A 25,986-nucleotide genomic window follows, 5' to 3' on the forward strand; every position below is an offset into this window, starting at 1 on the left:
TGCTTTTCAAAAGCCTGCCCACCCTGAAACCAGCCCACATTCCTTCTAGCATGGTAGTCATGATGATGACTCACCCTGTCCACCTGGTGGGACTCAGGAGAAGACAAACCAATAGCTCTAGTCTCGGAGCATGGCTGCGGCTAAGATGCCGTGGACAGGCCATGGGAGAACCCAAGAGTGATTAGCAAAGGAGCCCTTGCTCCTCTCTGCTGCCCTGGGAAGCAGAGAGGTAATCACCTCCCTCCTCACCCTGCTAAGCAGAGGCCCCGAGGAGGTGCTGATTCCCTTTCCTGGGCAGCCCTTGGCTGACGAGCCTCTCATGCTGGAGTGAGAGCAGGGCAGCAGGAACACTGGCATCAGCAGGTGCTGGGGGAAGAAGCTAAGCCCTCGGAGGATGAGGTCACTTCTGGCACTCAGGAAACTGCCAATCTTGTCAGTGTTGACGGAACAGCTCTCCTTCATTCGACTGGCCCAGAGACAATCCCTTGGACAGGGGATGTTTATGTCCCATTATGGAGACAGGACTGTTTCAGGGGGCCAGAGAATGCTCACCTAGAGCCGGCTATTTGCAAAGCTCAGGGTACACGTGCTTAGCAACCAGGGCCTGCTGCTGAAGATGTTTACAAGGCCCTCTCATGCCAGCTGTCCCGTCGGACTCACACATTCATCAAACATTGATTAGTGTCCACTCTGATAGGAGTCAAGCCTTCTTCTGAGGAATGAGGAAAGAGCGTGAGGGGGAAAGGCGCTGAGTTCACAAAACTCTGGGAAGCAGCAGCTACCACCATCTCCTGAGCTAGAGGCAAAAGGTGACTGGTGTTAACTGGTCTTCTTTTGGGAACTCTTCCCTCTAGAGCTCTCTCCTACCTTATTAATCCTCTAGATCTCACTCTCAAAGGTTGAGTTCAAGTCTGATCTGCTCGAGGAAACTACCAGAGGGGCAATAAACAGACTCCCAGACTCTGACAGTGTAGACGGGGACTTTATCTTTTTCAGCGGAGTTGGAGAAAGTATGAGTTTATCAATAAAAATGTGTGACTGGGTCTGAGGGTACAGCTCAGCAGCAAGTGTCTTCCCAGTTTGCTTGAAGCTTTTTATTCAATTCCGAACACACACACACACACACACACACACACACACACACACACACACACACACACAGAGTGAAAGATATGTACCTATAGGGCTGGGTGTGGCTCAGTAGTAAAAGGCCTATCTAACAAATATGAACTATATAAGGCCCTACATAAGGGTTTAGTCTCCAGCACTGGGAAAAAAGTAGTATGTTTACATATAGAAAATTGTACAGGTAATTTCAGAGTTTTTAGGGATGGACTAAAGCACAGGGACTCAGGTTAATATGGGGACCCTACAGATCATCCCCATCCCCATCCTGTTCACATGCTTGGCCCTTCAGGTAGTTTGGAAGTTCCTGAGGACTTGGATTCCTCTAGAGTTAAAGAACTCCACTGGCCATGCTCATTCCAACAGACTTGGGAACTGACTGACTGATCACGGTCACCTGAGAAAGGGGACAGCGACTTCAGTCAACAGCATCTGGACTGAGTGCCACGGCCTGAACATCTAGGAGAGGCAGAAAATAGAAGTAAGATTAAAAAGGAGGAGGAAAGCATAGATGGTAGGTAAGTGAGCAGAAAGGGACAGCATCCCAGAAAGGGACAGCGTCTCAGAAAGGGACAGCATCTCACTCTGTGGCTTTTGGTGCACTTAGAGCTGAAGATTCTGGAATTTGGACGCAAGCCCATGGGGCCTTGTCTGTAGGTGGGATTCCCGAATCCTGATTCCTAGCTTGGCATCCTGTGCAAGTCACTCCTCCCGGGTTCTTAGGTTTCACAGACTCACTAGAAGGTAAGCTGTGGCATCTGGAACACTGGCAGCTTGGGGAACGGTGCGGAGCTTGTGTTCTGCCTTTGTGTACTATCCTCAAAGGGGCCAGGGGGCCCTGGGTAGACAGAGTGGGGCAGGTGAGATGCTTCTTTTTGCCAACTGTAACTAACCACACTCTTGTTATTTGTGTCAATTAGATTCATCCAGGGTTGAAGTTTGTTGAAAACCTCCTATGGAAAGGTTCTAGCCACCAGAGAGAAAAGCCACGCACCAAACACAGACTCTGGAATAAACAATGCTCCTCGAGACATGAGCCCTTCCAGGTGAGTTCACTGTAATAAAGATGCCATGACAACTAAGGCCTAGCCAGGTAGCCATGGGCATACTTGCCCCACTCACCAGACTTCACTGAACTGAGCTGAAGCCCTGTGGGCGGCACCCCTTTCTCCACTCTGCGGGCTGGCCATCATGAGCACAGCTGAGGACATAGGCTTCCTCCGGCACACCGGTCAGTTTTACATGTTAACCTGACCAGGCTAAAGGATGCCCAGTACCTGTGAAGCATTTCTCATCTTTTCTGCGAGATGGGAGCAAGATGCTCCTCCCTCACCAATGTGTGTGGGCACTGTCCCACCAAGGACCTGACTCTAATGCAAAGTGGAAGATTTTGCTCTCTCTGAGCTGGGATAGTGTCTTCTCCTGCCCTTAAAACTTGGTGTTCCTGGTCCTCAGGCCTCTGGACTTGCAGACTTCCCCAGGTAACAATGGGACTCCTCGGGTTCCATAATTATAAATTAATTCCCATAATAAGTCTCTGTCTGTCTGTCTGCCTGCCTGCCTACATAAACTCCCACTGGTTCTATTTCTCCAGAGAACCTTGATTACTAGCTGTGTTGGTTACTAGCTGAGTTGTGTCCCCAAGCGTGTGTGTGTGTGTGTGTGTGTATGTGTGTGTGTGTGTGTGTGTGTGTGTGTGTGTGTGTGTGTGTATTTTTCGAGACAGGGTTTCTCTGTGTAGTTTTGGTTCCTGTCCTGGATCTTGTCTGTAGACCAGCTGGCCTTGAACTCACAGAGATCCGTCTGGCTCTGCCTCCTGAGTGCTGGGATTAAAGGCGTGTGCCACTACTACCCGGCTATTTCAAGTATATATATATATATATTTTTAGGGGGCCAGATCTCATTACAGATGGTTGTGAGCCACCATGTGGGTGCTGGGAATTGAACTCAGGACCTCTGGAAGAACAGCCAGTGTTCTTAACCACTGAGCCATCTCTCCAACCCTCAAGTATATTTTTAACATGTCAGTAGTATGTTATACTGTGGAACAAACTTTGTACATTGCAAATATGTATTACTCTCATTGGTTAATAAAAGAGCTGACTGGCCAATAGCTGGACAGGCAGAGGTTAGGTGGGACTTGCAGACAAAAAGAGAGCACAGGGTAGAAGGTGGAGTCACCAGGAGATGTGGAGAGAAGCAAGATGAACATGCCATGATGAAAAAAGATACCTCCATAGATAAGAAATATGGGTTAATTCAAGTTGTAGGAGCTACTTAGTAACAAGCCTAAGCTATCGGCCAAGCATTTATAATATTAAATCTCTGTGTGGTTATTTGGGAGCAGCTGGAAGGACAGACCTGACCAGTGGTCCTAATGAAAAACTCCACCTACAATGTTATTTATAATAGATTGACTCATGTTAGAAGGGTAGGTAGGGTGAGAGGATATGATGATTTCATCTTTTCCTCTTGATCCTTTAGGTTGGTTCCCAAAAGAACTCCATTCACATGCTGCACAACAATGTTTTGGTCTACATAGAAGATGGTGGTCCACCAGGTGGTGGTAGTGCAGGCCTTTAATCCCAACACCCGGGAGGCAGAGCCAGGTGGATCTCTGTGAGTTCGAGGCCAGCCTGGTCTACAGAGCAAGATCCAGAACAAGCACCAAAACAACACAGCAAAATCCTGTCTCGGAAAAAAAAGAAAGAAAAGAAAAAAAAAAGGAAGGTGGTGGTCCATGAGGTCCATAATGGACCTGCACAGTTGATCACCAAGTGATATCACAACCATCCTCACAGTGCAATGCATCATGTACAGGTCTGTTTGGATGTCAGCAAAGACACATCCATTATGCTTTCAGTCACACAGAAGTATGGTGCAAGCAGGGCATGGAAACTCATGCCTATAGTACCAGCACTCAGGAGGCTGAAGCAGGAGGATTGCTATGACTTCTTGACCAATCAAGGTTATAGAATAGACCCTGTCTCAAAAGAACAAAAAGGGGGTTGGGAGGGACATGCTCAAAGTATATTATAAACATGTATAAAAATGTCCTTATGTAACCCAGTACCATGTAGAATAAAGACAGAGCAAGGGGGTAAATTGTTAAAAACAGTACTCAAAATTATGTGCAGTACAATACTTGGTGGTGATAATGAACAGCTTTTACTACTTTATGTATCATTGCTACTTCAGAGAGCATATTCTTTTTACTTATTAAAAAAGTTGACTGTAAAACCACGCTGGGTTCTGCATGCAGCAGACTCCATAGCTTGTGTTTACTGTATCTCTTAATTCCAAGAGACATCAGAGCTACATGTCTGTAATCCTTGTACTTGAGAGGCTGAAACCAAAGGATCACTGTGAGTTCCAGGCCTGTCTGGACTACATAGCAAAATCCTGCCAGACAAAAACAAAAAAAACCAAAAAGTGTGTGTGTGTGTGTGTGTGTGTGTGTGTGTGTGTGTGTGTCTAAGACAACATCAAGTGAGTGACTTGTATGTGCTATTTTGATTTGTACAAGTAGGCTTTGTACAACAAATCACCAGATGATAGACACATTTTTCAGAACCTACCCATTCATTACATGACAGATGACTGTACAATCCACACCCACAGACAGATGTGCTACATAGCAAAGGGGCCCCCGACTTCAGCTATCCATTACAACGCATATGCATGTATGTATAACATACATCTATTTTCACTCAGATTATTTAATGATTTATGACAATCAGTAAACCATGTTAGCTCCATATGCAGACACTTGGCTGTGGGGCTTGGGCTATGGCCATTAGGTTATTTTGAAAAGATCTGCTCTTCCAGCTTTGGAAGTGAACTAGAAAAGAGAAAGGCAAACAAACAAAATACCAGCATGGTAAAGAAACACTCGAGCTAACACTGACTGCCAGGTGTGATGGTGACATCCTCCTGTTTTCCAAAGGCCCTTAGAACCACTGTGAGAGAGGACAAGTTGCTGGTCAGAGACTCATGGACCAGCCTGCCATGTATAGTCAATATATGGGGTGGGGCTGGGGCTGAATTAAACAATGGGACATTAACAGGGGACTGTTGAACAGTGATGGAGGCACTAAGTATTTCATGGTGATTTAATACAAAGTGGTCACTAGGACATTGAGGCTACTTTTATAATGTGCCACATCGATGACAATGCACATGTTAAAAGTTAGAATAGAGATTATGAATCAAGACATTATAACCAGAACTCTCCCCACCACTTTCCTTGTTACTCTAGGCAAGGCCATCTGTCCCTGAGGGTGTCACTCTATCAAGTATAAGGGAGTGACTCCCACCTAAGGGATTCCCATCAGCACTAATGGCGTCAATGTCATTGTCAATAATACGCCAACGAAGCATCGGTGAGATGATGTCTGAGCTAACTTAGGGTAATAGCTACCAAATCTCATTTCCTACAAACAGATAACCCAAGCAGCAGCAGCAGCAGCAGCAGTCTTGTTTTTTTAACAAATTAAAGGCACACGATAAGCAGAAGACCCAGGTTTAAGTGACAATTCTTGTTACTTTCTCACTTTGTGACCTGAGGGAAGTCATTTCCCCAGTGGCGGGTGATTTGGTAACCTCCAGTGTCTCACATCCTTCCCAAACACACGTCCAGTTGCAGACTCCCAATATGACCTCATTTAGAAATAGTCTTTGTGCCGGGGAAAGGGGTCGGTGGACAAAACACTTGCCACACAAACATAAAGATCTGATCTTGGTTTGGGTTCCCAGAACCCACATATAAAGTTGCATGCCTTTGTAATTCCAGCACCCCTAGAGCAAGAAAAAGGAGCTGGAGACAGGAAAATGCTGGAAAGCTCATGGGCCAGGTAGTCTGGCTTATGCAGTAGCAAACTATGAAAGGCCCAGTCTCAAACACAATAGCATGTGAGGGCTGGTATCTGAGGTTGTCCTCTGACAAGTGTGTTGTAGCTTGTAACTGCTTATACTTACACACACACACATACATACACACACACACACACACCCCAACACACCGACAGACAGACCCTCTGACACACAGAAATTAACAAGAAATAGGTATAACTAAGGGTTTCAAGATCACACTGGATTTAGGGCTGTTGTATTATAAGAGAAAGAGGGAGGTCACAGATACAGAGGGAGGGTAACCATAGAGAGACAGAGACAGAGGGACATCGGCAGACCCCAGAAGCTGGAAGAGGCAAGGGAGAGTTCTCCGGGATTTGGGAAGGAACGTGACCCTGCAGATACATTGATTTTAAACTTCTGGCTTCTAGAAACAGAAGAGGATACATTTTCTCTTGTGGTTTTGTTCTGTTCTGTTCTGTTCTTGAGACAGGGTTTCACTATGAAGCCCTGCTTGGTTTGGAACTCACTATGTCAACCAGGCTGGTCTTGAACTCAGACACATACCTGCTTCTGGAACTAAAGAGCTGATGTGAATGACAGTTCAGCTAGCATAAGAATGAAGAAAGCAAAACGGTTGGAGGCCATTGTTTTGGACTGAGATCTTGCACTCGGCCCTCAAGAGACCAGAGCAAATCAAATGGAGTCACTCGTGATAAACGGCACTGATTAAACTGACTGTAAGGAAGTGGACAGGTCTCAAAACAGATGAGCTTTTCCTGAAAACAGGACTCTCCCGTCTATAATCAGTCAGTGCAATAATCCATATGACCTTGAAAAAACAATCTTTTAATCCTTAAAAGAAAATAAAGGAACCTTTAGTAACCTGATGGTCCCCAACCAGCTTCCCCATCGGTCTGTTTCCTTGCCCCACCTAACAAAACCCTCTGTTGTGACACCCCCACAGGGGGAGGGCTATTGTTCCCATCTGTAAAAAGGAGATGCCTCCACTCATAAATTGCAAGCAAAAATCAATTAAACTTGGTTTTGTTGTTGTTTTTTGAGACAGGATTTCTTTGCCTAGCCCTGGCTGTCCTGGGACATCAATTAAACCTGTAACTAAACTTGCTACGATACTGTGTTTGGACAAGTAGCTTGTAAAATGGGTACAGGGCCCATACAGAAAATGACGTCATGGCTCTGTGAGTGGCTGTGTTGGGGGAGCACTCTGTGGAAAGCTGAGGAGGGAAAGGGAGTACGGAGGACTCTCAGGTGAGAATAGTTGGAGGAACAATATCAAGGCAGGCAGTGGCCACATCAGCCTCTGGCCTGGGAATGACTTGCTGAGGATGTGTGAGGTGCACAGCAAAAGCCTTGGATGGGGAATCAGAGCACAAGGGTAGGCATGTGTACCCCATTTCACTGAGGATATCTTCTAGGGCTCCAGAGGGCAGGTAAAGTGCCTCTACTGAAGGTTACTTCTCCCACACCCGAGGGTAGGGAGAGCAATTTCCACTCATTAACTTTTTTTTGAGATGGGTCTCACTGCAGTCCTAGATGGCCTAGAATCACTGTCCAGGCCCAGTGGCCTCAAACTCACAGAGACCCACCTGTCTCTGTCTCCTGAGTGCTAGGATGGAGTCTGCACCACCACACCCACAGCTCCCCACATTTTAAAACAATAAACAAGTAAACAGGATCGGAGCATGGCAAGGATGGAATGAGCAGACCCCGTTCACAAGGCTATCACGGGGAATTTGGCGATGTGTATTAAGACTAAAGCTATGTCCAAGCTTGGAGCTGAGACTGCCCCTTCTGGGAATGTACTCAAGGAACTGATCAGGAAGCCAAAAATCCTTCACGAATAAAGATTCTCACTGCCATTCTAACACAGCCTTTCAAGAAGGTGTGTGTGAAGTCTAGGATAAGTTATCACTCTGCGGTGGGTTATCAGACCGTCCTGAAGAAATGATCTTAAAAGGGAAGATTTTTGTGGGTGCTGGGGATTTGAACATAGGGCCTCATCTGTGCACCCTACCACTGAGCTATGTACACCCTGTGCCCTGGGAATCCTTTATCCTATGTTAATTAATACTCAAGACAAAAGTACATAGTTGTGGAAAAACATTCCAAAGAACTTGGGACCAGGGTTGGAGAGATGGCTCAGGGGTTATGAGCACTGGCTGCTCTTCTAGAGGACACAGATTCAATTCCCAGCACCCACATGGTGGTTCATAACTGTCTGTAACTCCAGTTTCAGGGGGTCCAACGCCCTCCTCTGCCTTCTGAGAGCACCTTTAAGCACTCATATGTGCACACACACACACACACACACACACACACACACACACACACGGACACACAATTAGAAACAAATCAAATTAACAAATAATAAAAACTTAGGACAAAATGTTAAACAGGATTGCCTCTGGGTAAGCTGGGTTATAGGAGGCACGTCTGCTATTTATTTTCTGCCATTTTACATGTGTTTCCTGTAGTTTCTGTAACCAGGGAGAAAATGGTTGAAGAGAAAAATGGCTTGAGAAGAGCATACAGGCTGGGCCAGGAGGCTGCTGAAGCATGTGAGGGAGGGCCTGGACCTGCTAAGCTGCCGCCCTGGCAGTCCTGCACAGGGCTTGACTCCGTGGGAGGCAGGGGGGCTCGGAGCTCCGCGGCTGACTCTTCTCCTAGTGGCCACGGCTGATTGCACGCAATGTTGACTCACCCCTGTGTACACACAATATTTCTCTTTAAAGTGTGTCAGGAATGTGAACCAACTTGCACTGAAAAATGGCAGAAACTGTTCTATCTCTGTACAAATTCATATGCCAGTCAGAAAGGGCCAGAAGAACAAGTCTGGAAGGGATCTATTTGAGAAGCCCTTTACTTGTGCTCCCCTGGCCCAATCCTCTGGATAAACAGGGCACAGCTACCAAGGAAACATTCTTCGATGACCAGCCAGGAACGTCTGGGCCCTTTACACATCGCTAGGTCACCAGGCAGAACCCCTGTGGTCTGCCTGTGGGTCTGAGACCAGTCATCACTATAGCCCCAAAAGAGACAGCTCCCACTGGCTCTACACTCAGACAGTCCTGGGCTGCAGAGAACAGGAGAGCTCTCCAAACCAGGCAGTTGCTGGCTTTTTCCCAGGTCGGAAGCAATGACCACTGTAGCTAGCTGGCAAAGGCACCATTTCCTTGGGTATGCTCTGGTCTGCTGCTGAGATGGAGGGCCAGTATCCACCAGGTACCGTGGCCCAGGTTCCTACATCGAGGCTTGGAGTGCTCTGCTACACAGATTCAGGAATCTAGCAACTCCATGGAGGGGAAAACTTCACAGAACTGTATTCTCAGGATAGAGAGCAAGCGCCCAAGCTGGCTTTTCTAGGACAGTCCGTATTGCAAAGAGTGAGGTCTAGGATCAGAGGGATATTAAGAAAGGAAAAGAACGAACATTTGCGGAGCCAGTGTGGGACAGACATAGGTAGCTGCTTTATGTAGACATATCTCATTCAAAGGACCCCTACAATTCTGGTTGATGTTATAACTTCCAATTTATAGACCAAAGAACAGAGGCAGAGAGAGGTAGAAGATAATGTGAGGGTATGGTCAGGGTTCTCTGACTCGGATCTCCCAGTGCCAAAGCCTGTACTTTCCCTAACGAGATTTGTGATGGGATTCAGTTCGGGTCAGACTGGAGCATTCCCACTAAAACACAAAATTTGCTTTTGACACACAGCCGCAGTGCCCGAGAGGGGGGTTATTTCCTCTTCTGCAGCAGGTGTCTCCCACGGAACCAAACCCCTAGCCTCTACTCCTGAGTGAGAAGGTGGCTCTTTCAGTTGGGCAGTGGGAGTGTGATTTCTGTCCTCCACAGCAAAGCCAATGTGAAGTGTTCAGCTGAGAACTCCAAGGTCAAACTTGGGGCCAAGAAGCCTTGTTTCCATTACTCAACAAAGATGTTTCAAAAATCATCAGTACTGGGCCAGCAAGATGGCTCAGCAGGTTAAGGAGCTTGCTGCTAAGCCTGATAACCTGAGTTTAATGCCTGGGGCCATATGGTACCATAGTTGATCTCTGACCTCTACGTAAGCATACAGTGGCATCCACCCCCCTACCACAAATCAAATGTAAAGAAAAAAAAAATCAGTGTTTATGACTTCCTCGGGTATGAAACCAATATCCACAGACACAAGTGGCTTCTCTTTAGGAGCATATTGGATGCTTGACCCTCTTCTCCGAGAACCCAATTCCTCAGCTGAGGCACCGCTGTTTCCTCAGCAGGCTGAGGTTGTCTGCAGGCCTGGCTTTGCAGGGCCTGGATGCCGCCTGACCTGAATGGGTTTCAAAGGCCTGGGAGGGACCGTGGGCAAAGTGGCTCTCACAATGGAGGGACGGCTGTCTGCTCCTGGGAGCTTGTGGCAATGCTTGTGAAGGAAGAAGGAACCTGTCCTGCAGGGAGGGAAGGTAGCTGTGCTGCTGAAGGTACTACAGTGGACTGCTTACTACACTACTCGGAACAGTTACCTGACTGGAACATAGACCTTACAAAATCCTGCTCTCAGCTAGGTGTGCTGGCTCATGCCTTTGATCCCAGCAGATGGATCTCTATGAGTTCGAGGCCAACATGCTCTACAAAGTGAGTTCCATGACATCCAGGACTATGTAGAGAGACACTGTCTCAAAAAACAAACAAAACTGGTCTGTTGCTCAGGCTGGCTTTGGAACTCCTGGGCTCAAGTGAACCTCCTGCCTCAGCTTCTCACATATTTAGGACTACAAACCAGCACTATTTTCATCTGTAGTGTGGTCAGCTTTCCCCCACTGTGTGCCACGGGAACCCATCAACGCGCTTCCTTACTCTGAGTAGTAAAACAGAAGCAAACCTGGGGTGAAGGATGCCATTTAGCTGGTAAAGTGCTTGCCTAGCATGCGTGAAGCCTTGAGACTGATCCCCAGCCCTGCAGAAACAGGGCTTGGTGGCACATGCCTGCAATCCTAGTACCTGGGATGCAGAGCGGGAGGATGGAGCATCCAAGGTCACCCTCGGCTACATACGGAATTTGAGAGTTGGAGGCTAGTCTTGGCCAGAGATCCTACTTCAGAACACACAAGCAAGCAAACACCAAGGGAAGCAGACTGAGCGGCAGGGCTTGGAGGAAGTCTGGCCTGGTCTGCTCTTCACACATCGAGCGCAGTACAGAAGGGCCGCTCCTTGCCTCTGCGATTGCAAAGGGGTGGTGTCGGGGCCTGTGCAGGGTAGCCACAGGCCGTGCTGTTTGCATAGAGGGGAGTTTCCTGGGGCTAGGGTGACTGGGGCAAAAAGCGGGACAGAGTGGGTGGGAGGCCCCTGGAGCCAATGCTGCTCCGAACACCTCACACACTTTCACATAATGACTTCACCTGGACTATGGGAATACAGCAACATCCTCCACAGACAGACCCTGCTGTTAACTCCATTTCACAGACGAGCATACTAAGGTTCTGGAACCACCTGCGAGGGTCCCAGTAGCCACTTGAGGTAGGCAGAAGTTGGCTCACTGGGTAGACTGATGACTGACATGTACTTGCTGGGGACCCTTGTCTTACAGGGGCTTCTCTGAGAGCCTCACCTCTTGATCACGTCACATATGGGCGTGGCCTGGGGCCCAGCCTGGGATTTCTTGAACTGATCACATAAGCTGTGTCCCAGGCTCTTCCATACCTGAAACAGCCAGTACCTGGGAACTGTCATTTCCTGTCTTGACATGTCAAAGCTTTCTGGCTGGTCACGCTGACTCAGCTATCCGGGCATGGAAGCCAGGGAGGGTGTAGGGAAAAGTTGAGAAGCTTCAGGAACACATAGGGTGAGCAGTGAGGCATAGAAACCGTAACAATGACAACAATACTCTGCTGCACCCTCAAAGCTGTGACCTTCACAGAGTACTTTCCCAGGCCTGTATGCCCTTAGTTCTCACAGCACCCAGGGGAGAGAGACAAGGAAACTGTCACCAGTTCCCACCTCGTGCCTGGGGAAGCTCAGGGTGGGGCAGGGCCTAGCTTGGAGCAACCCAGGCTTGGGCCATACATCGTTACTACTCAGAGTGTGGTCCGACCACTGTGGAGGGAGCTGTGGTACTTGGCAGTTGGTTAGACAAATTTCAAGGCAGACATAGAGGCGATTATCTGTAATTCTAGCAGTAAGAAGCAGAAATGCAGGACGATCACATGTTTGAGGCCAGCCTGGGCTACAAAGTGAGATTCTAGGTTCAAAAAACCCTTGGTGTTGGGGAGGGGAGAACCACTTCAGATCCTACTCAGGTTTCCTGCACATGAACTGCATCTCCTAAGATCTGGACAGAGCCTGGGCACGTAGCTTAGGGGGGTGCTTGCCTACATGCACGACGTCCTGTGGTTTAAGTCCCAGCACCACATAAACTGGGTGTGGTGGTACAAACCTGTAATCCTAGCGCTTCGGAGGTAGAGGCAGGAGGATCACAAGTCCATGGTCATCCTTGGCTATGTGGTGATTTTGAGGCCAACCTGGGCTACATGAGACCCTGTCTTCAAAAAACTAAAAATACCTCCAGGACAACCAGCACATTCTAAAGCTGGAAGGTCCCGGCTTATCCCACCATAGCCTGCCTTCTCTTAAAGCATTTACTAGCTGTTGGTCTCTTATACAGTCTAGCTGGTTCTCAGTACTCTTAAAACAAGACAGTTGAGGCCCAGGCTGGGGATAGGACATGACCCTGTGACAGATCAGGACAGGCACGTTTGTCTTGAAAGCAGACCTGGGTCCATCACACTGGCTTAGTTACCCAGTTGACATTCAGTGAGCCTCCCTCCAGCAGCATGCTCTGGGCCTGTCCCCTTGGTCCCATCCAGCCTCAGTGTTGAATCTTAACCCAAGTTTTGTGGACCTGAATTAACATTTTCTTTAGGTAAGCTAGGGCACGTCCAGCCTTGTGCTTCTGTATCAGCCTCGGATAGGAGGGTAGGGCACCTGGGCTGTCTGTGCACCCACACAGGGCGGGCCAAGGCTCCTGTCATCTCTATTCCCTCCCTCTCAGGCCTCCTTGCTTAGAGGGGAGACCTTGCTAACCCCAGCTTTAACACTTCACAAGCCGGTTGAGGGGCCTCATAAAAAGCTCACTTCATTAGTAAGTGTGAAAAATGCCCAATCCACTATGTGAACCTGGTTATGATTTCCCCTTGGCCCATTGGCCTCACTGTGTGCCAAGTCTGACATCTGTGGGTGAAGAGATTCCTAGGCCAGAGCCTGGTCCAGCCCCCACCCCACCCCAGCTGCTTCCCCTCACTTCTACTCCATGGAGGCCAATCAGGATGTTATTCATTTCCCTCTCTAAGAGGCCAGTTCAAAAAGGCCAAGAGAGCCCCCCTCTTCCCCCTTCCTTGTTAAAGAAATGCCAGTTCCTCCCATGAGGAGGAAGCAACATATTTTGTTTCTGCTCCATCTAGGCAAAGATCAGATTTATAGCCAGCCCAGAAGGACTGTTGGTGCGTGTAGCTACCTAGCTATCGTTTTATCTCTGGATCCGAGGTATGCCATGGTCTAGAGGAAGAACAGATTCATCCATAAGGAGAGGGGCACCAAGGCATCCCAGGAGGGGCCTGGAGGCCTCATGTTACTGCATCAGACACAGACCTGCCATCTAGCCTTGAATTAGGGGGAACAGCTGGGCAAAGGAATTAACGTCTTCCTATATTTTATTTGAGTTTTAGAGATGCCTTTAGGGCTGAAAAGCTACTAAAATAGTTTCCTGCTATCCCTCAGCCCGCTGGGAGAAAAGTATGTAAAGGTGGTGTCTTGTAGAAATACCTGCCCAATGGCTCAATGGGCTGCCACCTCACCCCAACCTTCCTGGGCCAGCCATTAAGTTCTTCCAGGCAGCTTTGGAGGCCTGGATGGCACCGGCATTAGAGTCCTCTGACACAGGAGGTGTCCCTGTTCTCAGGGTGCAGAATGGGGGACATCCCCTTTCCACCCAGCCCTGTCTTTGGAGCCTGCTCTCTGGGCTTAGGGCAGCTGCTTGGATCCTCTGAATCTGGCTGGAACTGCTTCTCCTCACTAGGCACCATCTTAGACCTGGCTTTCGAAGCCACTGTGTGTGGAGGCGGCCCTCTGGGGAGATGAGGTGATGAGGCCACAGACTTGCTGCTATGCAGAGTCCTCCTCAGTCAGGCCAGGAGTGAAAAGTAGAGTGCTAAATCCAGCTCTGCGTGTCCTAGCGTGAGACTTGGTGCAGACAAGCCTCCTGGGACCTTTGTTTTCTCTGCTGTGTAAGGAGACCAATGTTGCTAGTTATTCCTAAGTCGAAATCATGCTAAGATTCAAATGCAAGTGTATGCTGCAGAACCTTCGAGATTATTGTGTATTATCAGAATGTAACAGACTGGTTTTACTTCCAGAAACTGAGTGGCCTTTAGTTGGTACTTCTGTCCTCTACTCCAGACTCACAAGGAACACGCCCAGCTGCTCCTGCCTGAGTTTTCTATTCAGTAGGTTCAGTTTCCCTGATATATTAAACTATGTAAAATTTATGCCTCTATGCATCTTGGAAGAACAAGCTTCCAATGCCAGTTGTTTGGAATGCATTATTTATCCCAACTATTAAAATCATATAGCAGTATATGAATTTCACAAATTACAGTCTCACATACAGGGCACAGGTCTTCCCAACTCTTTGTTTACCTGTTTTTATCTATTTTAGGTGGCACCTCGCTCTGCAGGCCAGGCTGCTCTAGAACCCACTTTGGAGCCCAGATTGCCTGCAAAGACCCTCTGTCTTTGCCTTTGGAGCGCTAAGATGACAGATGTGAGTCAGCTCTCTGAAACATTTCTATGCCTAGTAAAGACAAAGGCTTCATTTACACATTGAGTTCTGAGAGTGTATGCATAAGGCATAATTCAGGAACTCCACCACTGGGGACACCGAGCACATCAGGCCTCAGACATGTAAACAAACTGAGCCTGGGCTTTCCATGGCAACAACCCCAAAATGGCCTTTGTCTACATACGGAACTTCTTCCGTACTTCTTTAATAGTTAGCTTTTAAACACGTGCTGCCTTGTTTTTGAAAGGCTGGATTATGTTCAGGTCTGCTATTCAAGAGACAGAGTGGGCAAGCAGAATGTCTACACCAGAGGGCAGCGAGGGGCACCAGCCTGAACACAGTCACAGAGGTAGAGCTGGGCCAGGCAGAAAGTGTGGGATCTCTGCTGCACCCCTGAACATCTCATCGTTCTGATATTCTCCTGTAGGTCAGCAGCTTAGGATGTTCACCTTCAGGTGTCTGAGGGACTCCTGACACTAGTCCCATAAGTACAGTGGTTCAGGCCATGAGAAATCTCCAAAACTTGGAAGGGATCCAACATTGCAAAGGTCAGGTGGTGTCTGTGCAGGATGGAGAGCAAGAGTGACCTTTGTGGTCGGCAGGAACCCCCAGGTTATTGTAAAATGGCCTCTGGTCCAGGGCATCTTTCCTAGACCTCCCTAAAGAGAAAAGCCAAGCCAGGCATGGTGGTGTACGTCTGTAATCACAGCACTTGGGAGTTGGAGGCAGGAGGATCAGGACTGCAAGGTGATCCTCAGCTACACAGTTAACATGAGGCCATCCGGGGCTATACAACAGTTGATATCACAGAAACAAAAAAGATAGAAAAAAGAATCTGAGGTTAGAAAAGCCCGTGAGTGCCCTTCTACCACCATGGCAGCTTAGGTGGTACAATGGGGCCCCTGGGCAGTTGGATACTACATAGAAAAGCAGTCTTCTTTGGGGATCCACAGACTACCCACGTTTCCTCTGTGCCCTCTGGTTCTCCTCTCCTCTCTCACTACCCTCAAACCTCTCTCAAGGCTTTGCTTCAGCCCATCTACAACAGAAACTTTGTGCTGCTAAGGGACCCACACTTCTGTGGTTAATACTGTCAACTAGGAAACATCTGGAATCCCCTAGAAGACAAATTCTGGACATGTCTGTGAAGGAGTTTCTAGCTTGATCACGGAGGTGAGAAGACCTCCCTCAACTGTGGTGGCGTCATTCCATGGGCTGGAATCCCAGAATTAGTGAAAAGAAAGGAGTGAGTTAAAGGCCACTCTTCACCTCTCTGCTTCCTGACTGTGGGCACAATGTGACCAGCTGCTTCCTGCTCCTGCCTCCATGATTTTCCTACTGTGATGGACCCCGGATCTGTGAGTCGAAATAACCTCTCTTTCCTTCAGTTGACTCTGCCAGGCATTTTGTCTCCGTAGTAAGAAAAGCAATTAATAAAGATCTCTCTCTTCTTTCTATGCATACTTTCCCCGGGTGAGCTCCCCAACCCCAATATTATGATAGCAACCACCTACATGTAAGAAGCATCCCTAACTGTCTCTCATGAGCTTCTCTCCTGGGCTCCAAATGCATTCCCCACCCCTGTAGGAGCAAACGCCTTCACATGAATGCCCATGCGCACTTCCAACCCAGTGGGCCCAGAGCAATTTCACTCTCGTATTCCTGCCTTAGGTGGCTGTCAGCATCCTCCTCACTGTCCCCACAGGCCTTGTCCCTTTCCGCCATCTGTGTGGTCAGTAAGGCTTTGGCTCTTACCTTTTAGACTCTTGCGTCTCTCTCTTGCTCTCAGGAGCCCTAGCCTTGGACACTGCTCCTCACTGGGATCATGCCAGCGAGCCTCCCTGCTGCACTAATGTGACTTCCCTTCAGTCTTACCTTTGTCCCGCCCCTGACCTTCTCTATGACGCAGAGCCGGACACTTTTCCCAGAACAACTGCCTCCTGGCCCTACCAGCTCTCCAGACTCTACCCTCAACCCACCCCGAATCTGGAATGTTCTTCCTTCACCAAGTCCTATTCATTCTTGCTAGTGTGGATGAACTGGGGAAGCCTCCCACTTCCGGGTCTGATATAGGCCTCCACCGGCCACCTAGTACCGTCGCCCCCCCCCCCCCACTTTTCACTTTGTACTGTGGCTGAGTCAATTTAAGCACCACAGGTGCTGACTGGGACACTGATGAGGATTTTCATAAAAGTCACAGATTAGGAATGAGAGCGAGAGCCACAAAATAGTTTGTGTCTCATCCTTCCCAGGAGATTAGGAGTCCCTGAAGGGCAACATCTGTTCTTTCTTTTTTTTTTAGGACTCTGTCTCCCATGCACAGCTTTGGTTCCTGGCAGTTGTCAGAAAGAAGGCAAGGAAGAAATCAAGGCTGTTACCCTGAAGAACAGTAAGAACGCCATGATGTCAGGATCCAAATATTAGCATCTGAAGAACAGTCTTACAGAGAAGGAAACAGCTTATTTTTTGTGACCCGAGGCAGCACACAGAGTGAGGAGACTATGAGCAGGTGTATTTCAGATCTGTGAGGGGTGGTGCCACACAGCCGCCTCCTGCAGTTGCAGACTCATTCTGAGCAAGCAGCTCCTCTAGGAAGCCTTCTTGGGGGCAGCTGCTGCCACCTGCCTACAGCATGCTCCTACCCACTGCCCTGCCCTCTCCATGGCATGTGTAGGGTTTCAGGGAAGCGATCCACTTGACCTGAGTTCTGCAGAGCCTTGCAGACGCATGCCAGGAAATGGTGGCGACTGCGGGCCTTTGAGGTCCCTGTTCTGTTACAAATCCCACAACCTGGACAAGTTCCTTACCTTTTTGGACTCGCTTTTGTCATCTATAAAATGGGAATAACAAAATATACTAGCGCTTGAATGCATGGGCTCAGGAAAGTATCTGGAATTCAATAAATGCTTCTTTGAGTTTCTCCCCACTCCACCCTTGGGTTTCCACAGTGACCTGTGACATTCCTCTCTTTCAGGTCTGTAGAGACTGGATCAGGAGACAGAGCTGGACTCAGAGGCCAGCCTTAGGGCATTTCAGACAGTGTTCTCCACAAGCATTAAACAGAACTTTTCTCCCTGGCTTTTCAATTACACTAAAATGACCCATCAGTCAAAGTACTTGCAAGGGAATACAAATGCTCTGTGAATTACATCACCTCTTCCTGAGGGATAATCTGCCAATTGGGAGAGAAGCTCAGAGCTCACGACATCTACAAGGGACCAGAACTACTTCCTGTCCTTGCCACTGGCCTTTGTAGACCGTCTAAGTCAGTCCCTGACTTCAGTGGGGATCGTGGTACCTACAGCACTGTTACCTCCTCAACCAGCCCTGACAACTGCCAAGAAAGTGTGATGCTCAGATGCAAGACTAAACTTGGCCTCAACTGGTGAGAGGCTCAGTAGATAAAGGCATTTGCTGCTGAGGCTGACGACCTGAGTTCGATCCCTGGGACTTGCCTGGTGGAAAGAGAGAACTGACTCCTACAAGTTATCCTCCGACCTTCCACACAATGTGTTGCGGCGCATATGCCTGTGTGCAGGTACACCTACCTACACATATACACGCAATAAATAAAATGCAATAAAAATTAAAATAAACTTGGCCTTGAAGCTCACCGCCCTCTACACACCAATGGCTTTCACCTTTATCCCTGCAAGCCATTTGCCTGGATCTTGACTTGGTGCAATTGGCACACCTAGTTGTTTTAAGCTTAGAAACCCCACATTTTCATTATGGCACTTCCTATTTCCTTATTCTTACTAATGATGCTGTTTGATCTCACTGAACCTGCCAGCTCCTAGAGCCCTCCCCACTCAATCCACTGGCTTCTTCCTTAGACAAATTTTCACTGTCTCCGCTGGCTAGTTTTATGTCAACTTGACACAAGCTAGAGTCTCTGGAGAAGAAGGAGCCTTAATTGAGAAAATTTCTCCATAAGACTGGGCTGTAGGCAAGCCTGTAGGGCATTTTCATTAGTGATTGATGGGGGCCGGCCTGGCCCACTGCCATTGGGGCCACCCCTGGGCAGGTGTCCTGGGTTCTGTAAGAAAGCAGGTTGGGCAAGCCATGGGAAGAAGCCAGTAAGCTGCACCCCTCCATAGCCGCTGCATCAGCGACTGCCTCCAGGTTCCTGCCCTGTTCGAGTTCCTGTCCTGACTTCTTCAATGATGAACAGTGATATAAAAGTGTAGTCAGCCAAATAATCCCTTTCCTCCCCAAGTTGCTTTGGTCATGGAATTTGCAACAGAGCAATAGTATAACCCTAACTCTATGGTGATATTTTATTTGTACTGAAATGTGATTTTATTTGTATGTTAATAAATAAAGTTGCCTGGGGGTCAGAGCTAATAGCAAGCCATAGCAGAGCCAGGTGTTGATGGCGCACGCCTTTAATCCCAGCTCTTGGGAGGCAGAGCTAGGCGGATCTCTGTGTGTTCAGGGATACAGGCAGCATGGAGACACACGCCTTTAATCTCAATACCAACCATAGAAGACCTGGAGGTCTGTACAGACGGGCAGTGATGAGGAGGTCATGTGGTTGGGTTTACCAATGAGAAGGCAGAATATAAAGTCAATAAAAAGCACAACCACACAGGAAATAGGTCTCTTTCGGAGAGGTAGGACAATAGCGATAGTGAAGGGTAAGGTTTTTAGCTATTGCTCTGACCTCTTGGCTTTCATCTCTGTATTGGCTCTGTGTTTCTAATTTAATAAGACAGTTACATCTACATAACTCAGACACTGTCTGCCTAGCATTCAAGCCTCACAGACAGTCTGATAAAACCAGATCCAAGCCATTGCATCCTCCTTGTGTGTCTGCCATGCCTGGGATATGCCATCCAACCACAGAATTCCACTGCTCTGTTCCAGGGGGTGGGGCTGTGATGGAGAAAAGCACACACTCAGGCCAACTAGCACCATGAGAAATTTATCAGCTGGACCCTGCTTGCTCCCAGCCTTTATTTAGTCTTTCCATTTGTTTCTGGTCAGTTCCCTCCTGTACTCCCCCCTTCTCGAGCCCCCCAAACCTGTCACTACTCTCTCCTCATTCTTGGCAGATGACCTACCAACTAACTGCCTCTGGGATTTCTTTTCTAGTTCTTTCTTTTAAAGATTCAGAAGTCTGTGCATCTTAAAAGCAACTTGGTGTAGGAGTGACAAACCCAGCACACAGCCCCCGAAGAATCTCCCGGCAACCAACTGGGCATGGCAGAGTCACCTCTGATGAGGAAAAGGAGGTGGGGGAAGGGGGCTGGGCACCAGAGGGCTGCTCTACCTGCCTCTTCTTCCCACTGAACATGTTCTGCAGAGGTCTGGAGTTCGCCCTTGTCACTTCCGTTCTGCATCAAACATCTCGTACCGTGGGAGGCCAAGTGGTGTCCTAAGATGGCGACAATAATGACAGCAGGCGAGCCCCCGCCCCAGGCAGAAGGTCTATAATTCAGTTTACTCTGTCTCCTCAGGGTAGAGTAGGGACAGAGCAGCCACGGCCTCTGGAAGGGTGTGTGTGTTCAGTTAATGATCAGAAAATACACACCTGGGTAGCAAACAAGGGAGTGGAGTGACAGCTCATCTTTGCCAAGGCCACTACCTTCCTTGGTGACATGGGCCCTGAAACTTCAAGGCTTCTTGGTCTCACTCCTTCTCTTTTGGTAAGCCCCCAGTACACCGTGCTTCCTTCTACCTTGGGAACTCGAAGGCCCTTCCAGCTCTTCTTTTGATCATAGGTAAAGAGTCTCTTCTGGGAGGCCATCTCTGACCTCTCCTGGGTTAGGTCAGGTGGGCATGTCAGTACACAACACATTCTCTTGGTCCCATTGGCTTACTATCTCTTCTTCTAGAACATCCACCCCATGAGCAAAGATATCACCTGCTTTGTTCTCCGCATTATCCCCAAACTTAGCACCTACTGCCTTTAATATTGGTCTCAGAGAATTACAGTTTCCACATGTCAACATAGCAGTCATACCCAGACACAGTGAAGACACAATCGAGCCTGAGAAGGTCCCAGAGTCACCCTCTACAGGTGTCACACGCACAGATCCAGCTCTCAGCACAGGGGCTTGAAGGAAGAAGCAACTGGTAAGAAGTTGGCTTTTGGGAGCATCACAGGATGATCAGGGCAGGCGAATGCAGAGGAGGCTTGCTTTGTTTTTCTCCATATGAGCACTACTAGGCTTCCTTACTATAGGGGCTCCTTGTGAGGACCCTAGGCATCACTGAAGAACTCATTTGGATTGGAGCTTTGGGCCAATCCCCAGTTCCCTCTACCTGCCCCCCAGGCTTCCAGGATCTTCTTGACACACACATTTCAACTGGCCAACTGCACCTGAGTCTGTATCCAGTCTGACATCAGCACCCAGGTACCCCACAGAGTCACACACCCTGCGGAAGGAGACAGTGGGGGTGGGGCAGCCTGGAGAGGTGCTCACGGAGGCTGAGCTGCACACAGACACTGACACAGATCCACTTCTCTCTCTAGGCAGCATGCCCAACTGGCACTGCTTTTACAGGAATTAAGCAGCTTTTGACTTAGACAGAGGATAATCACAAGTTCCTGGAGGATAATGTCCAGAAGGGAATCTGTCAGGAGAGACATCTGATCACACTCAGAGCCAGGAGGGGACCCGAAGTGGAATGCCAGTGCTCTCGTATCCATTTGTTGGGCACAACCACTGCATGCACTTGTGCTAACACTCTATTTTGTTTTTATTTTGTAGCCCAGGCTAGCCTTAAACTCCTGGTGATCCCCCTGCCTCAGCCCTAAAGTGCTGGGATTGTAGGCATGAGCTACCATACTTGGCTTTAACCAGTACTTCTTGTATGCAATAATTACTATTATTAACTATTACTATAATAACAGTACTATGGACTGAGACAGGACCTTGCCCAGTGTTCTATTACTGAGATACACCTCAAGGCCCTCAACCTGTACTTCTCCAATGGGGCTTTCTATCAACCAGTGAGCTTTTCTAATTTTTGTTTTGTTTTGTGTTTTGAGACAGGGTGTTGCTATGTAGCTCAGACTTGCCTTGATTTTGTAATCCCTCTGTCTCAGCCTTTTAAGAACTGGGATTATAGGTGTGAACTTCCATATCCAGGGAGCTTTTCATATATATGGCCTAGAATTTCTCAGGTTTAAGATTGGGGCTCTGGCACCCAGCTTTGTGAAAGGTTCAGTGGGTGCTTCTCTCTGTCACCTGAAACCATGCCTAGATCTCATTCCTGTCCAACTTGGCATCTCTGCCTGGTTCATTAGCACAGAGGGAGCAGGGGCGATCCTGTGAAAGTCTACCAGAGGCCATCATGGCATCTTATACAAGTGGGGGGGGTTCAATAGAAGGGCACATTCTGTTGTTCCAGATGACATTTTCTAGAGACATTACCATCCCTACCCTGTAGGGCACTGGCCCTGGCCAGTGTGCCCAGGAAGGATCACAGGCCATCTTGGTCTACACAGTGACCTCCAGGACAACCAAGGCTTCATAGAGAGACCCTGTCTCCAATCACTCAAATAACAAACAATAAATAAAGAACTTTTTTAAAAAATGGTTGTCCAATCCTCTATGAAAGTGAAAAAAATCATCTTTGAAAGTGAGTGTCCGTTTATGGACTTTGGGAACTTCAGAAATGCATGGAATATCCAAATGGTTGAAAGACAGCAGAGAACAGGCCAGATGACCACTACTTTGAGTCCGTCTTGAAGGCTCAAGATAAGATTAAACAAAAGAAAACAAAAAACAAAGTAAAAAAGATATCTCAGACTAGCCTCCCTATGTGGCTAAGAGAGACCTTGAACTTCTGACCTTCCTGTCTCCACCTCCCAAGTACAGATGCACCATCATGCTCCACATCTGGTTTATGCAGGGCTTTGTACATGCAAAGTAAGCAAGCCCTCCCTCTACTAATGGAATTATAACCCCTGCCGTAAGAACTGCTCCCTCTATTCCTGTCTCAGTGCCGGGACTCCAGTTTAGGGCCTCACACAGGCCAGGCAAGCGCTTTACCACTGTGCTATAGTCCTGGTCACCGACAATGCTTTTTTAATCTATTGGGGTGAAGAATTCCTACCTCCTGAGGGAAGGCAGGCTGTGTGAAACACTGGACTTGGAGTCAGAAGATCTGGATACACCCCCAGATCTGTGTTACTGTGTGAATAACGGACCTGCCCAGGCCTCAGTGTCCAGTGGGGAAGTGACCTTCGCTTCCCACTCCAAGAGCTGCTTAGAGTCAAGTGAGACAGGCAGAGCATGTGGACCTACTCGATGCAAACCCTTAGAGGACACTACCTGCCTGCCAGTCCTTCATGAGGTGGCTGATTTTACCTCCCATCCCTCTGGCTCTGCAGTGTGGCTCCGAGTCCTGACCACTCACCGGTGAGGACTTTTCTCTTGATGTCACAAGCCCCCAACTTTGACCCTTGTGTGTAAGATTACAGCACCTCTTGCCATTCCTTGTCAGAGTCCATTCCTGGGCTTGCCCACTCCCTCTCGCCATCCTTTACTGACTTGAACCCTTGCTTCCCTACCCTCTTTTTTTTTTTTTTCCCCAGAGCTGAGGACCGAACCCAGGGCCTTGCGCTTGGTAGGCAAGCGCTTTACCACTGAGCTAAACCCCCAACCCCTCCCTACCCTCTTAATAGTGCTATAGCGCTAACTAACCCTGTCTGTCACACAGCCAATCCTGTCAGCAGCCGAGCCGCTCAGTTCCCAAACCTCCTCACTCCCTGTGTGCTCCTTTACCTCTCCACTCTGCACACCAGGCTTGTGACTGCAATTAACAGTAACTTCAGGCACTGCCAGTTCTCAGTGTCACAGACCCTACTGGCCACCACCTCCTGCCTTTCTGGTTCTCTGCCCTCAGGACACTGATCCTAACCAGTCTCAAGCCTCACTATAGTCTACAATCCACGGGTGCTGCCAGCTCTTCACTGTCCCCACTCCATGTCCTCTCTTGCCTCCATATCAGCTGTTTTAACCAGGCCCTTATAATCCTCTCGGCCCTGCACCCCTGTATGAACCCCTATATGCGCCTATTGAAAGCACAGCTTGTTCAGATTCAGCTCTTCACCTGCTCACTTGTTCCTGGCCAGCCACTCACAGCTCGCAGGAAGCCACCAGACTCGTTGGTCTTAGCCGAACGCTCACCAGCTTACAGTGACCTGTGGGCTGCCCACTCACTGGATTTTCCCAAGCACCCACTTCCTATTGTCTCTGTACCTTTCTCATGTCCAGCTGAGGACGCAGATTCTGACCTCACCAGGAAAAGAAAGCGATGAGGAGGGAGAGGACGATTTGGAGCCTGCCCCCCAGTAGTGTCCCCCTTTCTCCCTTCTCGCTGACCGATCCACCCACTATGCACTAGCCCATCAATATACTAGTATTATTTTTCATTAATAAACAGAAAGTAACTCCATGAAAGAGAAGTCTGGCCTTGCTGTCTATGAATTCTTTCCCTCTTTCTCTCTTTGAATCCATTCCAAGCAGATTTCTGCCTCCACCTCTCTTGACTCCGCTCTTCCGAAGTCAATGATTGCTGTTATGAAATCCCCTGCAGTTTCTCAGGGGATTTCTCAGTATCTTAGAGATACCAATCTCTAAGTGTTGAGATTTCCAAGTTTCCATGTCAAGCTTTCGACTGGTCAGGAGAGTATCAGGAATGGAGCTCCGTGAGCAGAGCCCAGTGATACACAGACATACGTGAAAATATAAAGAAACCAAGTGTTTTATAATAACTAAAGACAAAGGAGTAGGGTGCCAAGGACTGGGATCCTTTAGGACCCCCCCCCATCTTTACTTCTCCACGATGGGTCAGTGCCTGCCTCTCCCTCACTGACCCCGAGCCCTTCCTCCATCAGCAGGCTAGGGTACCCTAGAAATGGAGGACAGGTAGACACCAGGAGAGCAGCGGTAAGCCAGCCCAGGGGCACAGGGCTAACTGCCACGGCTGGAGTCTAGGCTCAGGCCATGCACTATGGATGACTGCCTTTGTAAGGCCCTCAGAGCAACCGCACCGGGCGGGGGACGGCTTCCAGACGGCCGGAGACAGAGTCCAAAGGAACACAAGGAAATGGAAGAATCAGACCAGGTTTTTCAACTTTCTGTTTTGAGATCAAGATGTTAGACTTTGGTTGAGAAATGGGGTGTGAGGAGGGATGTGAGTAGCCCGAGGAGAGGGACAGAGGTTTGTTCTTTTGCTAAGAGCCCCAGTCAGGCTTCCCATTTTGGAGACTGATAACAGTACACAACTTGTCAGTGTCACAGAGTAAAAATGTACCCTTCCGAGGAAAAGAAAAAGCCATTAGTCAGGGTGAGGTGCTAAGCTCCCACACAGGCCCCCTTTGCCAGGTCTATGGTGATGGTGGCCTCCCACTCTGAGAAGAGCCTTCTCCTTCAGCCTGGGTGGAGTCAGCTCTGCAAGCTCGACCTCCACTCAGCCAACAATGCTAGAGAAACATCTGCTACCCCTAACCTTTCTCCTTCCCCAAAGAAATGATTAAAAAGTTAAAGAAACACTTCCATATGGAAGACTCCAATCCCACCAGGTCACCACAAGATACTTCAAACACAATAAAACAGGAAGAGCTAAAACACACACACACACACACACACACACACACACACACACACACACACACACAGAACTTCATAGAACCCACACGATCTTTTATAGAAGAAGAAGAAGAAAAGCCTGGCTAACTTTACACAGTTCGGAACACCATTTGGCAGTTAAGTATGTCCTTAATCTGCCCAATTTGCTTATTACAGTCAAGGTTTAGAAGTAGAGCAGTGGCCAAAAATGCTGCAATAACCTCTATTCCTAAAGTAAACTTACGAAGTAAATTAACTTGTTCGGCTGAAATATTTCAAAGTTGAAAGTGTTCGTGTCCCCCTCCTGAGCCTGCCCTAGGAAAGACAGAGTCCTTTAAAATTGTTAAGCCCTTGAGTGGATTGATGGGTATTCATCCAACGTCCACTGACTGGGCCCTGTAATAAGCAGGATCCAGGGTTAGTCGCTGGAGCACTACATCAAGGGTGACTCAGCTTCGAGGGGCTTAGACATGGGAGACACTGTGGTTCCTCGGTCAAAACTCAGACCAAACATACAAGGGAGGGCTTGAGTGAAGGGCTGGGGGAGGCTGCTCACAGAGCCAGACAGACCCGCCTAGTCACATC

At 48.5% G+C, this 25,986-nt stretch overlaps 1 protein-coding gene and 1 long non-coding RNA gene across 2 annotated transcripts in view; one reads left to right on the forward strand and one right to left on the reverse strand.

Annotated features, from left to right (window-relative positions):
- LOC131901704 (BCAS3 microtubule associated cell migration factor) overlaps positions 1 to 25,986 on the reverse strand; it is a 383,069-nt gene that overhangs the window by 15,246 nt on the left and 341,837 nt on the right. The gene's annotated exons all lie outside the window — the stretch shown is intronic.
- On the forward strand, positions 1,677 to 5,034 carry LOC131901705 (uncharacterized). Its single transcript, XR_009376846.1, has 3 exons — positions 1,677 to 1,869; positions 2,046 to 2,171; positions 3,610 to 5,034. It is a non-coding gene; the product is annotated as an uncharacterized LOC131901705 (long non-coding RNA).

This window comes from Peromyscus eremicus, unplaced genomic scaffold (genome assembly GCF_949786415.1).
Source record: "Peromyscus eremicus unplaced genomic scaffold, PerEre_H2_v1 PerEre#2#unplaced_226, whole genome shotgun sequence".
Classification (NCBI taxonomy): domain Eukaryota; kingdom Metazoa; phylum Chordata; class Mammalia; order Rodentia; family Cricetidae; genus Peromyscus; species Peromyscus eremicus.